The 17,445-nt window shown below is 41.4% G+C and overlaps 1 protein-coding gene across 12 annotated transcripts in view; it reads left to right on the forward strand.

The window, feature by feature from the left end:
* Positions 1–14,649: 14,649 nt before the first annotated feature.
* Positions 14,650–17,445, forward strand: part of KLC1 (kinesin light chain 1) — a 46,397-nt gene continuing 43,601 nt past the window's right edge. For 8 of the 12 annotated variants that reach the window (XR_012662367.1, XM_075104014.1, XM_075104017.1 and 5 more), the window contains exon 1: positions 14,659–15,042. The gene's annotated coding sequence lies outside the window, so the exon portion shown is untranslated. Of the gene's footprint in view, positions 15,043–17,445 lie in introns of all 12 variants that reach the window. The other 4 variants (XM_075104015.1, XM_075104018.1, XM_075104019.1 and 1 more) reach the window with 2 other exon arrangements.

Here is a 17,445-nt window from a genome sequence, read left to right on the forward strand (position 1 = left end):
TCTACATGGTGATTATAAATTATTTTTTATTCCAAGAATATCGAAAATATTTCCCAACCTAAACACAACTGAGAAAACTATCAAAAGCTGTTCCTTGTTTTACATTAAAGAGAAGGGATCACAACTGTCACATTTTTACCACAAAGCCAGAGCTCCTAAATAACATGCAATTCACTATGCTGTATCTGAACTTGGGTCAAAGCATGATGTCTCCACCAACCTTATTAGTGTATAATGACAAAAATGCCTCAGTCTGCCCCAGACGGACAACTGCCGCAATAGCTAGCCACAAGTAATACAACGTGGCCAAAGGAACAAGTACGATTTGTGAGTGTATATATATACGATCAATTTAGAATAATCTTCTTTTCAGTGTGATTACTTCCTCTTTTTTAATAAAAATTTAAGATTTTATTTCATATAGAATAGTATCTTAGATAACTGTTGTAATTAAATGTGCCCCCTTTGGACAAGAGTTCTTCTAACCTATGATTGGTAAAGACTTTAGTTGCTGAGCAGTAAAACAGATGCATTGCCAGTCATTTAATCTTGGTAGAAAAGGAAACCAATACTTGGTTGTATGGAGGAGAACATTAGTATTATACACACTGCTTTCTACTGGTTCATTTCTTTCAAAAAGTGTACTGTACTTACCAGTTTCTCTGAGGCACTTAACTTGCCTCAGGGGGAGGTTTTTCTGGCCTCAAGGTACGTAACATCAATTGGAAGGAGGTTGGTTAAATGAAGTCTTAAAATGTTACGCCATGTATCTGTAATTTAAAAGAAGTTCTATTCCTCAGAATGTTCTCCCTGTTTGTTTATACAGTTAAATTATTGTTTTGATACAGTATCTACTAAAGAGAAGGCTATTAAAAAGAATGTATGTTATCAAATGAAGTGTGTTTTCCTAAAGCTATGATGCAGGGAAGGTTCTGCTTTTGGAAACACCAGCTCAGTAGCCATTGACCTGTTTTTTGTATCTAAACATGACATGATTTATTCATAGGCTTTTTCAACTGGAGCAGAAAGAGCTTTGCCAGCATCAACTCTAATAATTCCTTTGCAAGGTGAAATAAATATTAATGATATAGTAGTGGATTGCACTGTTTCATACAATGATGATATCGTTGGGGCTAAAATGGTCACTGAAGTGTGGTTTTAACTGTTGTGTTATTAGTACATTAAAACAGTCATTAATTGTGTTTGCTGAGGTGATAACCAGCACTTCTAGGAAAATATTATTTGTGAATGTTATTTACTGCATCGGCCCTGTAAAAGGTATCTATCTATTAAAAAGTTACAAAATGCCATCTTTCTTTAGGAAAATAAATTTTTGAAATAGACTACTGTGGGTATGTAATGTAGTCCTTCAGGGCTTTACGTTAAATCATATTTTACAGTATATAAGCTTTGACCATGATGCGAATGCACGCTTTAATAAATAGTTCTGATGTAAAAGAATGATTGGGTAATATAAGAAAATATCCCTGAAAGGCAGAGACCAGAACCCCAGTGGACTGGTGGTTGATAGCTGTATGTTCTGACAGCCTGTGCCCAAGGTCCCTAAGGTAGTGTTGCATATGCTTAAAGTGGGTAGAGGTCAATCAAAAGAAGCATTTTCATCTTAGCTGCCCATTTTTATTAACACAGACATTTTTGTGTCTGCCTGCTGAACCAGATCAGGAAATTGATTCACTGCTAGAACTAATCCAAGGAAAAAAGTGTTAGATGTCAGTTGAATTAGTATGTCTCCATCATGCAGGTGTAAGTGTTCTACGGTTGACATAGGGGAGGTGTAGGAATTCAGGTGGAGGGTTTGGATTGTGCTTTAGTCAATTCACAGTTAAAGCTGGTTTCTGAATGTGTAATTTTAGTGTCGGTCACCCAAAAATAATATAATTGGCATACGATGGATCATACTCTGAGCTGCGTGTAGGTAAAGTTCATGCCTTTATGGCATTGCCTTCATTAAGATTCTGTGTGGGGTTCTGGGTCCCTTCATCTGAAGCCTATTGAAGTAGCGAGGTATTTATCTGTTAGGTAAGTGTTGTGCTCTGATTTAGAATATCTAATAAAGCCACTGTGAAAAGATGTTATTAAAAATAATCTGCCTGAAATTTTGACTCTCATTACCAAACCCATATACATTTACTGAGATAATTATATTTTCTGAACAGCCAAAAGTCGTATTGGTTTTGCCCGTGTTACATTACTTTTGATTATTTTTTTTCTTGACTCGGAGCGGTTGTAATAATACCAGCTGCTTTCAGATATTATTGATCATAAATTCTTTATACATCAAAGGAATAATAAGGAGCTGCCACAGACTACTAAAAATAAATTTTTTATGTATACAAAGGCCTGCTACAGTAACTGAAGCTGGTGAAATGGATCAAAGAGTGACTTTTTTGTGCACATTTTCTGAGTATAGGAAAAATACAGGGGAGTGTTCTTATCATTTAGGTATTTAGCTAATTCTTACAGAAGGAACAGCAATATTTTATATTTAATAGTGTCAGCATGTGCATTTTTAATCCGTCTCCTCAGTAAGTGCATCACAAAGCAGCAGTATTTTGGTAATATTAAAATAATTTTAGATAATTTGTATTGACTTGGGGTGGTTATGTTCTGATAATCTGTGTGGGGTTTTGCTATTCGCTTGTGCTGCTTTTGGCTGGGATAGAGTTAATTTTCTCCATAGTAGTTAGTACGGGGCTGTGTTTTGGATTGATGCTGAAAACAGTGCTTTCGTTACTGCTGAGCAGGGCTGACACAGAGCCGAGGCCTTTCCTGCCCCTCACCCCACCCCACCAGCGAGTGGCTGGGGGTGCACAAGGGGTTGGGAGGGGACACAGCTGGGATACCTGACCCCAGCTGACCCAAGGGATATTCCATACCATATGGTGTCATGCTGAGCATATAAAGCTGGGGGAAGAAGAAGGAAGGGAGACGTTCACAGTGGTGGCGTTTGTCTTCCCAAGTAACCGTTACCTGTGATGGAGCCCTGCTCTCCTGGAGATGGCTGAGCACCTGCCTGCCCATGGAAGGGAGTGAATTAATTCTTTGTTTTGCTTTGCTTGCATGTGTGGCTTTTGCTTTACCTATCAAACTTTTTATCTCAACCCATGAGTTTTCTTGCTTTTACTCTTCTGATTCTCTCCCCCTTCCCACTGTGGGGGAGTGGGTGAGTGGCTCTGTGGGGCTGAGTTGCTGGCTGGGGTTAAACCGTGACATTACTGAATTTCTCTACCAGAGCATTAATTTTGATAGAGTGAGAGAGGACTAAGAGGAAGTGTCAAATGGGGACCGAGAGGCAGACCAACGAAAGGTTGGTTTGAAGTGATTGTAGCATCTTTATATAGGATTAATAAAGAACCGTACATCTTTAAAAATGCATTTCTCAATTTCATTAGGAGTTTTAAAATAATGGTAGCAGCTACTAAGAAGATAAGCTTCTATATTTAACTGAAAATTTTTGGTGATAAAGTGTAGTTCAAAACTCAGATTTGTTATTTAGAAGCTGACCCTGGCCCTAGTTTCAGGGGGCTGTTCCGCTTCCAATTTTTAACTTCTGCTATAACTAAGCTAGATTGGTGCCCTACAGAACAATCAGATTTAGCCAAACAAGAACTTAATTTACATCCTGTGCAGAGCCCACGGGCCCGTCTTTTGCATAAAGACTGGGAGTCTGAATTGCTTTCAGGAAAGGATAATATATGCCTGGAACGGTAATATGCATGAATAACATTTTCATACTAAACATTACATCCACTGATTGCTGTAAACTGATTCACAGAGTAACAGCCCCGTAACTGAATGTTCAGGTTAATTTCTCAAAAAAAAAAAAAGTAATGGAAACACAAGTTACTTTATTTCTTACTAGTTTATTCCTTAAAAAGAGTTTTTAAGTCTATGGAATGTCATTATCTTGAAATGCACACTCATTATTATTAATTATTAAGTTATTTCTTTGTGCCTTGAATTTGCATTCATGAATGGATTAAGATTTACCCGAGTATTTTGAGATTTAGTTGATTGATATATTCAAATAGCAGATGCTGTGGAAATGCAAAAGCCGTACTTTGGGCTAGAAACAGTAAAGGCAGAAAATCACATGATCCCTTTTTAAGTGTGATTTTGCTCAGGAGAAATATTATTTTATAGTACTACCCACAGTCAAAATCAGTTGTAGAAGCCATGTAAATGCTCTGAAGACATGGTCCCTGTGTCATAGAGCTGCTTGTGTTTTACTAGTTCAAACCAGATATCCATTGAATCGATTTTCTTGTATTTTGCAGGGAAAGGCAGAGTGATTTAGCCTTCTCATCCTTAGGGGTGGCCCCAGCTGTGTTGTGAATGGGGCTGGAGAGGATCGGAGACAGCAAGAATGACTGTATGCATCTCCTGAGAGTGCCAGGAGGCAATTAGCACTCAGTCTTAGCTGCAGTAGCCCTGAAGCTGCTTTGATGGACCATGGCTGGCATGAGTTTGCAACAGCCCCCATGCCAGTCAAGAATTGCTGGCATTTGGCAGTACTCTGTTCGCACTGCTGCCTCCAAAGAACCCACTGACATGATTCAGCTGCAGAATTGGCTGTGATAACTTTCATCAGCTGAGACAGAACACATTAACAGGCAAAAAGCAAGTTTTGGAATTGTAAGAAATTCAGGTCACTGATTGTATCTCATTGTCAAAGAACTTCCTTGTTGACAAATTTTGGCTCTGTCTTGGTAATAAATCCACGCCATCGAAAATTTTTCCTATGAACAGCCCTCCATGGGCTGTTTTTAAAGGGTTCCAGAAAAGTTACCGATTTTGATTTCTAGATGATTTGAATAATAGGAAGTGTAGATCCTTGGGGGGGGGGGGGTATTGCAAAACAGATTTTGTAGACAAGGCTATAATAGAAGGCAAAATCCATGAATTGCAAATTTCAGAGGAGGTTAATTCACTGCCCTGATTGCTTTCCAAGTGATTTTATTATTCTGGAGTGTCATATAGAAAATAGGTGGTATGACACAGCATAAATATTCTGTAACAAACCAAGTCAAGACAGTTCTGCCCTTAGTAGCTGTAGAAACTATAAATACTTCGGTAAAAAATTCTTATTTGTCCAAAATTGTATGAGACTGAAAGACGAAATGGAAACTGGATTCCAATGAATATGTAAGAAAATGTCTTCTAAATTTACCAATCTTCTCACATTTACTGAAATAATATTTCATTTTTCATGTCATGTCTGGAAAATCTCCAGTCCCCTCAGGCCTCATGAAAAATTCTACCATGAAAAACACAACAAAATACTAAGCTCACATATGAGTAAATAGCCACGGGAACTAATTTGTGTCAAAGGAGAAGTCAACCTCACTTCAAAGAAAATATCAACTCTGCCATAGGATATTATAGAGCAATTTTAATTGATGAGAGATGCTCAAAATTAATTCATTTGCTATGGTATTCTGCTTCTTCCCTGGTGCTACTTTTGCTGTTGGGAAAAGAGGGATCTATTCAGTGTGACACCGGGAGACTTGCTGGGCATGCTTAACAGTTACCACGGTATGGCAGCCATAAATCTGATTGCCGTAGGACAGAGTACAGTAGGCTGATGCTGGGAGAATGTGGCTGAAGAGTTGCTGCTGGAGAGGGCTTGTTTCCACCTTAGGAAGATTTTTCTCAGGCTTCTGGATCATGAGGTTCACACTTGCTCTAAAAGGAGCAAAGTAGCTTATTACTTACTGTCTTGAGTCTATAATTTCTAGGTATTAGCTAACAGCCATTTAGCGCTCAATATTCAATTTCCTATGTAATTAACAATGCCGTTTCAACTTTTAGTTCTATTATATGTTTACACATTAATTAGAAAAGCTGCCTCACTTATTTACAGTATGAAGTTTGGGTTTGGGCACTATGCAACTGAGTTCACAACTAAAAATTCAAAGAGAAAGAAGGTAAGTGAAATGCACGAGAATGCCGGTAACACAGCATTCCAGCCTCCTTTGTAGCAAAACGAGTGGGATGGGAAATGACAAATGTGTGAACCTTCCTTTAAAGGTATTTAGAGTGCTTTCTGCATTGGTGCACGATAAACCTGGCAGTAACATTTTTACGGTTATGCAGTTAATTATAAGGATATGGAGCATGTTAAATTGCTGCCCACAACACAACCATTTGCTGGGTAGATTTCTGGTCAGCGTTATACACTGATGAAGGAAGATACTATTATTCATCAGCCTGTTCTTGTGAGTAATGACAGTTTTCAAACATATGGTGATGGTGTATTTTGTGGCCCTTCGGCATGTAATAACAAATGTAACACTCTGTAGGCAGTACATTTCACTTTCATGGCTAATTTAGATGTATCAGTTGTTCCCAGCTTTCTCCTAGTGTTTACTAAGGCATGTTTCAGTTCCTGTTTACAGTTACATTATTTTCAATATGTGGGGTTTGATAAACTATGTAAAACTGCACTATATATGTCTTTGAAACAATTCCAATGTACTTCAGCTTTAATTAAAACATAATTATTATTTTAAATATTAAAGATTCATTTTATGTTAGAATACACAGATTCAAAATCTGAAGTACTGCATATGGCATGTTTCAGCAATTCCCCAGAACTTTCCCAAGAGACTGTTGTTAAGTGATGTGATGGAGTGCTCTCTGTAATCAAAACACCACAAACAGTCCAGGTGTTTTAGGTGATGCTGGTGTTGTAGAGAACCATGGTGGCACACATTTTTTCCTTGAAAGAAACTACTACAAGCTCTACTTTCTGTGAATTGTACTATGCCCAGCTGGCCACCCAAGTCAAAAGTCAAGGAGTCTTGCTTTAAATTCCTACCTTCAATGATTCATTTTCCAAACCAAAATGGTGGCCTCAGAATATGTGTGATGATCTACTGCCTTCTCCTTAGCTAGCTTCTGAATAAATTACAACTTACCTAAACTGAGTCTAGCCTTTTTGGCACATGGAAAATCTTCAGAACATGATGTGATGCAGCAGTGTCTGCCAAACTTGACAAATTAATACCATCCCCTCACTGTCTTTTTTTAATTTTTTTTTTTTAATATATTTTTATATATATATACACACACTGGTCCCTAAAACACCTATACACAGATGTATGAGGAATTCCTTTCTTCATAAATTGGTACCTACAATGCTAGTTTCTAAGGCCTCCTTTCATATCCCCTAATATAGGGGGTATACTAAGTGTGGATCGGCTAGGTTACAGATGGACCTGTGCAGGTCCTGGGCAGAACTACCACATGGAAGCCAAGTCCTTGTGGTTGCCTAAATCACACAGGGAGCAGGGAATAGTATAGGATTGGGAAGGCACAAAGATGATTAAAAACCTTTCTCTCAACCCCTTCTCATCTGGGCTATTAGACTCTGTTCTAGACCTATTGGAGACTGTCCACAGATTGAGTTCTTCAACAATGTTTGCTCTCAAGTAACTGACAGACAAGCCTGTAGAGATAAAACACACCATCCATCCTGTAGGATTGAATTATTCAATCACCTCACTAACGTTTTAAGTCTAAGACTTGGTAGCAGTGATGTACATATCTTGTTTTCTTCCATGTCATTGTGAAGATACAGAAAAAGTGAAAAGTGTGTCCATGACATGTATTTGAACTTAGTACCTTTCAGTGGATTTCTGTGAACTGGCAAGAAAATGTTTCATTAAAGCACATTGAAAAAGGTAGAACTAAAACAGAAAAGACAGAAGTTACAACATCTGAAACTGAAGCATAAAATGCATAGTAGATACTTGCTGTGGGAAGAGGGAGGCAGCACAGAGAGAGAAATCATATCCAAATCCCTGGGAATATGATCATCTCTCCTTATCCTGCATCTGCTTTATTTCCCAGGAGAGATGATGAGGAACAAAATGCCTAGCACAGGCAGTTCTGTTTCCTATTGATTTCTAGAGTCATTTTGCCCTTCTCAGCTCCACATACTGTATACCATCAATCTAGCCACAGGCATATTCACAGAAGCCATTTTCTGTAGGGACATAATTGATCATTGGCACAGAAACTACAGAAACAGTTGTCGCATCACAGACACATTTCCATTTCCCTTTCCCTTGGGGCAAACTGTATTACCATTAATTCCCCAGTTCAGTGCAGCTGAGTACTGCCTTGGTTTGAATACCCTCTTAACCAAGGCAAACTCCAACAAGGAAAAACAGATTTAAAATGGCCTCCATAAAAAATGAGACATTCCAATCAACCTTAGATGACAAGCAAATTTGGTGTGATTCCACATAGGGTATTAGCTGAGGAGGAGAGAAAAGCATTTAAGAACTGAGAGGGGAATAAGGGTTTGGCAAATACTGTGGCATGTGCAGGAAAGGAATACATCAAGTGAAAGGGAGGTTACTGATAAATCAGACTTAGGAACAATCTTTTTCAATAGCGACCATGGCACAAACAATTGCAGCACATCAGGCTCAAGAAAGATGAGGCAAATGGGAGCACTGAAGGGTGAGATGAATAATCAGGGAGATGTAGAACCTCACTTAAAGAGATTAAGAGTTCAGTTTGTTTAGCCAAGCAAATTGATGGTCAGGAAGGGAGAAAGGAGTGCAGAATCTCCTAGACAGGTGAGTGGAGGAAGGACTAGCTAAGAGGGTTACCCAGGGAAGAATCTTCTTTCTCTACAAAAATTTAATCAAACATATAAAAGAGAAGTGTTACATTTAAGGACCTCATTAGAAATGCAAACACGTAGAGATGAGGCTAATCACTAACAAGGGAAAAGAGCTGGAAAGAAATGACACAATTTGGCACAATATCTATATACATATCTTACCCTTGAGACCCAACACTGGAGGAGTGAGGTTCTTGGGCAGCAAGGGCAAGATGCCTGCTTGGTTTTATATAGAGTTTGATAATTACATTTAGCAAAAGACCAGATGAGATGGTTATCTGTAATGCCTTTTAGATTTTTGAGACTTAGTTCTCTTTCATCAGTAGGTGCGAATTTCTACTTGGAAAAAAAAGGTCACATGCTGGCATACACTGGCATTAGCATTTCTTGTGATAGGCACGTGCATGAGCTTTAATAAAAGGCAGCATTTGAAAAATCACAACTTCCTTCTTTTATAAATGTATGTAGGAATCTGAGTGAGAATAAAGAGAATACATCTTTTACATCTCCATGAGGAAGCACCAGTTTCCCTGGTGCCGAGACAAGTTTATGTCCCAGTCCATGCCTCTGCCTAATGTTGGTTAGAAAAAGGAATGCATTTCTTACACTTTCAAGATTCAACTCTCAAAAAAAGAAAAAAATCTCATATTGGTTAATGAAATTATCCCAGATTCACACTGATATGTGACTGAAATTAAAATCACAGCCCTCACTTGGTTTTTTAGGGGAAAAAGCACTTTTCATAATGAAACTCTGGAGAATTTAATGAGAAAAAGGTACCTAAAAGTCTCCTTCACCATGGCAAAAACCCTACAATCACTACCAAGACTATCAAGTTAAGTGCGTCACTTAATCCAATTGCAAGTAAGATGGCAGCAAAGCCTGATGAGTTAGCAAAGCTCCATAAAGGAATGCTGACAAACCGTGCAGATAACAAACAGCTGGTGTGCAAAGAAAGGGAAGGGGATAACGTTAGTAGTAATAAAGCAGGCACTTAGAAATCAGCAGAGGTGATCCTGTTGTTATCTGCTTTTAGCAAAGTGTTCCTGGGAACACTGTGTTTGGAAGAGTCTCTTGTGTTGGTGGAATAAACTTTTTTCCTATCAATACTAGGCCTTGTCCCAATAGAGAAGTAAAGAAAGGGAGCACATTCATAGTTGGGAAGTAAAGATATGGGAGGGTGAAGAGAAGTACTGTAACACACACTGAATACTCTTACTCTAGTAGTGGCCAAGATTGTGATATTCCACCAGCAGAGTGGGTTTTTTATTTCCTCTGAAGGATTTAATACACTTCTGCAATGGTTCAGTGACTGGGGTAGGTGAATACATAAATAAATGTAACTTCCTATGACTCATACGCAGCGATTAATAATTCTCACAACCTTGAATGAGCAAGTGAAACCCCAAGAGAGAATAAACTCACTGAAAAGTGAGAGTATAGAGGAAGGAAAGGAGGAGTGTACATAGAATGCCAGCCGCCTTCACATATAAGCACTAAAAGTTATGCAGACTGAATATGGAGAACAGAGTCTTTCCAAGCTAGAAGGGTGCCGGTAGTCAGCCCTCAGCTGACTACAGAACATGGAAGCAAGTAAGTTGCTTCATCTTTCAATGAAATGAGGGTTATGGCAGAAGTAAAGAAGGAACAGAAATTGCTGGCTGAGCAGAGTAAGTACGTATTGGTGTGAACATTCGCTGGTAGAGGTGTGAACTCACTCATTGAATGCAGGGAGTAAAGATACAGGCCTAATTATCATCATAAGCTCTCCCCTGCAAACCTCTAACCTGTTGGGAATTTTAATGCTTAAAAGCAGGATTTTGGAAAATACTGACAGTGCCTGCAAATTCATGTAGCATAGAGTATTATAGTTTGTCAAAAGGTGCAGTTTTTAGCTCCTTGATCACTTATTACTTTGAAGATCCCATTGGAAATTGGGAGATACAAATATAGCTGTGTTGCTGAGATTGTCTGGTATTTTTCTTTATGTTCACATTAATATTGACATGCAAATTCTCTAATACTTTCTAGCTTTCCAGTAACTGCACTACCTGAGGTTTTTAAGTCTGTTTTTCATAATAGAACTGTTTTAAAGCTAATTGAATGGGCTTCTTAAAACCTTTCAGTATCTTTTGGGCTTTAACAATAGCACTGCTCTGTAATAGCTGGGAGATGAAAAGAATTCTGGTGAGCAAAATGTTAATGTCCACAGCAAGCATCCTGCTCTGTTTAAAAAAAGTAACAGAAATAAAGTAACGAAATGGCCTGTTAAGAGTTGAATTAACACTGCATGCTTTATTTCCTTGTTATTTCTCTGTGGGGAGAAAACACCAGGGAGAAGGACACTGGCTTTCATTTGTTACAGCTTTCTAGAAATCCTTGTGACTCTGAAAAAGGAGAATTCACTTGCATGTAAATAAAGCTTACTGACTTGGGAAGCAGGATCATGGTCGGTGTTTATTTTACTTAGTTCTTTAATGCCATGCCCAACAGTGGTTTCCTGATGGTATGTTCAGGCATCCTGACAATGGTAATGAGTCATGTCAAACAAAATGCAGCCCTTTTACTCCAAAGTGCCTGAACTCCCTGATAGCAAGGTAGCTCTGCATGCAGTAATTGCACATACGCACAAAGTAGTTCGGCTGAAATTGTGTCTGGGACTGCGTACTTGACACTTTTGACTCTTGAGCACTAATTTTTGTTTCCTCTTTTCCATAAAGAATGTTCTTGTAGGAAACACAAACTAAAAGCATATGCAACTGCCAAGTGATGGTGATGAAAAGCCAGACATGTTGCCGAATCTGGCCTTTCAATATTTTTTATTGCCAGGATGCTTTTAAACAGCCCTTTAGCAGCAGTTGAAATTATTCCAATGCACTGCTTTACTGTAGCCCATATTTATAAAATTAAGTCATAGATATTATAGACTGTAGATTTAGATTTAAAATACTTTTGTCTCTTCTGGAGGAAAGATCCTCTAAGCCAGGAGGATAATTTTTTTTAATAACAATGGTAAAATAAAACAACCCATACTTCTTAAATGAAATGAACCCAAATTTCTTTACAGAGGCTTGCTCTATTTGTGGATGTCAGTTAAACCGAATCTTAGTTTGCTGCGTTTATTTTTCACACCATTGCACCTCAAAATGTAAGAGCTTTGTGCTGCATTTAGTTGAACTGTTTGCTTTTTTCTCTCTCACTGTGAATTACTAACCTCCCTCTCTCTTCTGGGAGAGGAGGGAAATGGGTATATTGAGAATAAATAATCCAGCATTGTAAATAATGTGTTTTGGGGTTTTGTTTTAATATCCACTCAGATGTCTGCAGAAAACCACGGTGACCTTGTTGGTGGCAGACAAAGAATATTCTAGAGACAGCATGTCTAGATCACTTCATCCTAAAAGCAGGGCGTATAGCATAACTAGTTCCCTAAGAGAAGATGGAAATGTGGGCAGTAAACAGTTTTTACTGCTGGATGAACTTGGATAATTCTTATGTAGATGGGACAGGAAAAACAAGATCCAAATGGAGAGGAGCTCTTACGATATTTCATGTCAGGCAGAATCTTGAGGAAGAAGCACGCTCACCAAGTCTCTTCTGCGTCTGTCTTCTGCTGTGTGCCATAAATAGAGAGGAGTAACACTGCACTTTAGTTCCACTGAACTAATCAACCTTCCTGCAGGAGGGAGCTTATAGTGTGTGCTGCTTATGTGGGAAATCGCCAGCACGCATATACTTGATTAGCCAGTGTATTATGAATCGGGGTCATAGCTGGAGTAGTTGCTTTGTTCAGAGATGCTCAGATCCCTCGGGTAAGCAGCTAATTGCAGGAAGTCTTGTAAAGTGAATGTGTGATAGGAAGAAAGCAATGAATATTGTTTATTCAAAAGACAGGAGTGGTTCCTTTGAATCAGTTCTTTTGCATAATTATGTAATTAGGGCATGTTCTATTTTTAATTAAATTTCTTGCATATTCATGAAAATTCTCTGAACCTGTGGACCAATTGGCATGACTCTTACTTTTAAAATGTAGTTTGTATAAAGGAATGCCCTTCAATCTTTTTTCTTCCCTTTCATATTACTGTACAAACACATATTTCACATAATTATACATCATTAGCCTGTATTGCCTGTCAAAACTACATTATCATGATACACCATCACTACAAAATTGCCAGAGAAATGGTTTAAATGGAGATGAAGAGCAAGATAAGCTCCTGCTCTGAAATACTAGTATGACAGTATTATTTTCCTTGGACAGCTTGACCTGTGTAAGATATCAGTCAGACAGCAATATTCAGAAAGTATACTTCAGTTTGACCTGCTTTTCAAATCCAAGTCACTCTCTGTATTTGCAGCCTGCAGACAATCTATGTTTCCCTAACTTTGTTTTGTTTGTTGTGGGCTTCTGTGATTCTTCCTGTTCTTCTGCCTCTTTGACAATAGCAGTAGCTTTGATTCCTCTTCCGTCTTCCTGCTTCTTCTTAGGAGTCTTGCATTCTCACCTGACTTTTGTTCTCACATCTGCCATTTTGTAGACTTGCTCAGTGTTGTATGTGAGGGCACACAGGTGTAAGCTCTGCTCTCCTTGTGTATTTTAGATGTTGGCATTTAAGTGAGGCTGTACATTTCGCTTTACCACTACACCTCTGTATGTTTCCATTAGCTTACAATTCATACCCTATGTGTACTGCAGGAGTTACACAGGCAGTTGGACTAGATGTCTGTTGTAGGGCCTTTCCAACTGATCTATTCTATGTGGAGCTCAGATGATAATGCACTATAACATTCTGCCCAGATGTTAATAATTCTTTCATAAAGTTAGGCTGTCACTGTTCCCTGATGATTTCCAATGCACATTTTACTGCTTTGCCATATTTAACTGTCTTTTTAATCTCGGATCTCAGTTCCGTCCATCTTTCATTTCTGGGCTTAACTTCTACCTAGTGAAGCCTAAAGCAATACAAAGAAAATACAGTGACGGTTCCTTCTTCTCTAGTGAGAGCAGGAATGTAACTGGAAGCTGCAAAGAGATAGTTCTTGTGACAAGCGCCACCAAGTTCTCATGGAAGTCTTACTTTTTATGTGTAAACCTGCAGAAGAGTAGGGATCTTTCCCTTAGTTCAATGTGGAACAAAGACAAGGGCATTGAAATACATTAAAAGCATATAATTAGCCCTAAGGGGTGACCTAGCCTTCACCACAGAATTTGTACTCCAGCCTCAGTTTCCCTGGTGTAGCGTGGACCATGAGCTGGCTGCACACCCCAGAGCTCTTCATGGGCATCTGTCCCGCAGGTGCTCAACTGCGGTGGGAGCGTCAGCTTTGCAAGCCCTACGGTCAGCTCGCCTTACAGGAGCAAAGCCCCAAACTTAGAATCACAGAATGTCCTGAGTTGGAAGGGACCCACAGGGATCATCGAGTCCAACTCCTGTCCCTGCACAGGACAACCCCAAATTCACACCGTACCTCTGAGGGTGTTGCCCAAGTGCTTCCTGAATGTTATAAGACTTGGTGCTGTGACTGCCGCCCTGGGAGCCTCTTGCGCTCCACCACCCTCTGGGTGAAGAACGTTTTCCTAATACCCGACCTAAATCTACCCTGGCACATCTTCCTGCCATTCCCTCGGGTCCTTCTTCCCAGGACGCTCAGAACAACCCACGCGACAGGGACCTGCGGCGGCAGTGTCCTGCTCCGAGCCACCGTGGGTGCCGTGAGGGAGAACCAGGCTTCGCTCCCCACTGACACCCGCAGCCCCTGGGGTGTCGGCGGGTGCCCTCGCACCGGGAGGCCCTCACCAGCATTCCTCCTCCCCCTCCCGGGGGTCGGGGGGGTCGGGGCGGGGCCGCGGCGCTCCCCCCCCCCCCGAGGGGAGGGATGGCGCCATGCGGGGGGCGGTGGGAAAGGAGGGCGCGCGGGGGCCTGTGGGAGAAGACGGCGCAGCCGCCATGTTGGGCGGGGCGGCCGGGAGAGGAGGGCGGGGCGGGTGCAGGGGCGGCGACAGCGGCGGCGACAGCGGCAGCCGGGGCGGTGGTGGCGGCTGCCTAGGGCCGTCAGCGCCCGCTCCTCCGGGGCTGGGCCGTACGCCGACCACCGCGGCCGCCGAGCCGGGCCTGTCAGCGCCCCTCAGGGGAGGCACTCCGGGCGCTGTGGTGCCGACCCGCTTTCTTCCTCCTGTCTTCTTTCCCTCTCCTCAGTCCTCTCCCCTCCGCCCCCCCAACCCCCCCAAAAAACCCTTTTCCTTCCTCCCTTCCGCCCGCCCATCGCTGACATCCTCCTCCGGTCGCCTCCTCTCTCCCCCTCGCCGCCGCCGCCCCGGGCTGCGCGGCCCCGGCCGCCTCTGCCAGCGCTGCGCACATCACCCGATCCTGCAGCACCGAGCGGTGAGCGGGGGGAGCCGCCCGCGCCCGGCGGGGTGTGTGTGTGTGTGTGTGTGTGTGCGTGCGTGTGTGTGTGTGCGGGGGGATGTGGTGGTTTAATTTTTTTTTTTTCCTTTTTATCTGCCCTTACGCAAACAATAAAAGGCTGCGCGAGCCGGCTGGTCCCTCCGCAGCGCCGCTGACAGCCGGCGCCGTCCCTGCGCGCAGGGGCGGCGGTGGCCGGGGGCTAGGGTGGGGGGCTGTTTTTCGGTGTTCCGTGCAAAGCTCCCGGTGGGTTCCGCTCACCGCGGGGCTGCGGGAGGGAGGGGATGGGCACGGGCTCGGCTTTGTGCCCTTTCCCTCCCCCGGCTGCCAGTGGCGCTGCGGCTGGGGCCGGGCGCCGCCCAGGGAGGGGGCCGGGGCCGCGCAGGGCCGGGGCCGGGGCGCGGAGGCCGGCGGCCCCCCCCCGCCCGCGGCTCCCTCCGAGGGGCGGGCGGCGCTTTGTGCGCGCTTCGCCCGCTTGGCTGGGTGGTGTTGCTGTGTGCTGTCGCTAATTCGGAAATGGTGAAAGAGGAGGTGCGGGCAGCTCCTTCTTGGCTCTCGTAAATAGCGACCGGATTTATGTATTGTAGGTCACCTACCGTGCTGTAGTCGGGGGCGATTCCTAGGCTGAGGTCTTGGCCGGATTTCTACATTAATAAAATAATGAAGAAAAACGTTGGTTAGGTACACGTTATTCTCGCAAAATGACATGAATGCATAACTGACTTAATTGATAACTGTATCTTTAGGGCAGAGATTAATTAGAAGGACACTACATCTAAGACTTCTGAGACTAAAATCTTACTCATTCTGGCTTTGTGTTTCTTAATATCTTTAGGTAACAAGATGCCTGATTTGTACATCTGCATAGCACTTGTCTGTTATCATAGAAAGGAACTTCTTGACTCCTTATTGAATTCTGTGTTCTAAGCATATTGAAGCACATTTCAATGACCAAAGTGGCATCACCTGGTGTAATGCTACTGCCTGGCATTTTGAAAGCTACTAAATCAGTGGTGGTGCTTTTACTCTCCCCCTCGCTGTCCATGATTTCCATTAGTGTATATGATTTAAATGTAGCAGCAGTACTCATACTGCACATGGAATCGGAATACAGAATCAGAAAATAAAAGCAGCTGGAAGAAAGTGAATATGTGTTTTTACAGTTTGCTTTGAAAAGCAAAATGGTGAGCAAATGTCATTCATGATATAAAGTACTTTCATAGTTATACATAAAATAAAGATTATTAAAATGTAATTCTGGTATTCTTGCAGTGGGCAGAAGGTTTAGTAACAACTAGTCTGGGAAGTAATTGTCTCTTTCACTTCTACTTGTATATTTGCACTTCACTTAAATAGAAATGTTATGCCCAAGGGAAGCTAAAAAGGAACTTTCGAGATTTAGACAACTTAGAATTTTAATTAAAAAAAAAAAAACACCACAACTAAAACAACCCAAACCAAAACACCCCCCTCCCCCCCCCCCCAAAAAAAACCCCAACAAAAATAAAACCAACACCTTTTTGAATGCACAATTGATTTCAAACTCTATTGGAAAATTGCTTTATTCTAATTGATTATGAATTCCAAAGCTTCAGCAGAACATGATAGAGCATATTATAACCCTGGGATTATAGACACAATTGAAAGTAACACATTCAGCATTTACTGGCAGCAGAGAGAAAGCTGATCCATTTGGTGATTCTGAGCAGAAGGCCTTGTATTTTCTAAGTCGCTTGCACAATTATTTCTGTGAACACATGGTTTAAGAGAACCTTTTTGTGAAATTACAACAGATCTGGAGAAGTCTAGCAGTTCCATTTAGATATGCGTTTTATATAATGTAGAACCATGTGGGTAAATGCAGGGAATTTAAATTGTCAGTTCCTGCAACTCACACAACAATGCCGTATCACTTCTGCATCATGTTGCAGTTAAGAGTTTGGCAGCCTATCTCTTTCTGAAGGATGGTGATGGACCTGGACGTTCCAGTAATGAGAAATTCTAACAGCAATTTGAGCTTGGATTCCTTTCACTTTCTAATCAAAGAAAACATGCAATCACATGTTATTAAAAAAGGGAATAAAGTTACCCCAAACACCTGGTGAAATAGCCTTGTTTACTGTTTGTCAAATTACTGTGATATGCTAACAGTGCCTGATTAATGGAAACTGATTTTTGAAAGGCTCTGTGTTTGACAGACAAGGAATTGCATACAAAATTCTCAGTTAAGTTTGCAGGACTGCAGAATACAATCTTCTGAATGTTTTTTGACCTACAAGGATCAAAATGATACTGGGCAGACACTTAAGGCATGTAAGACCAATTGCTCCTTCCTCTGAAGAACTTGCCACGATAATGTCAGAAAACCCTCACTTGCGTGCT

Source organism: Phalacrocorax aristotelis, chromosome 9 (genome assembly GCF_949628215.1).
Source record: "Phalacrocorax aristotelis chromosome 9, bGulAri2.1, whole genome shotgun sequence".
Lineage (NCBI taxonomy): Eukaryota > Metazoa > Chordata > Aves > Suliformes > Phalacrocoracidae > Phalacrocorax > Phalacrocorax aristotelis.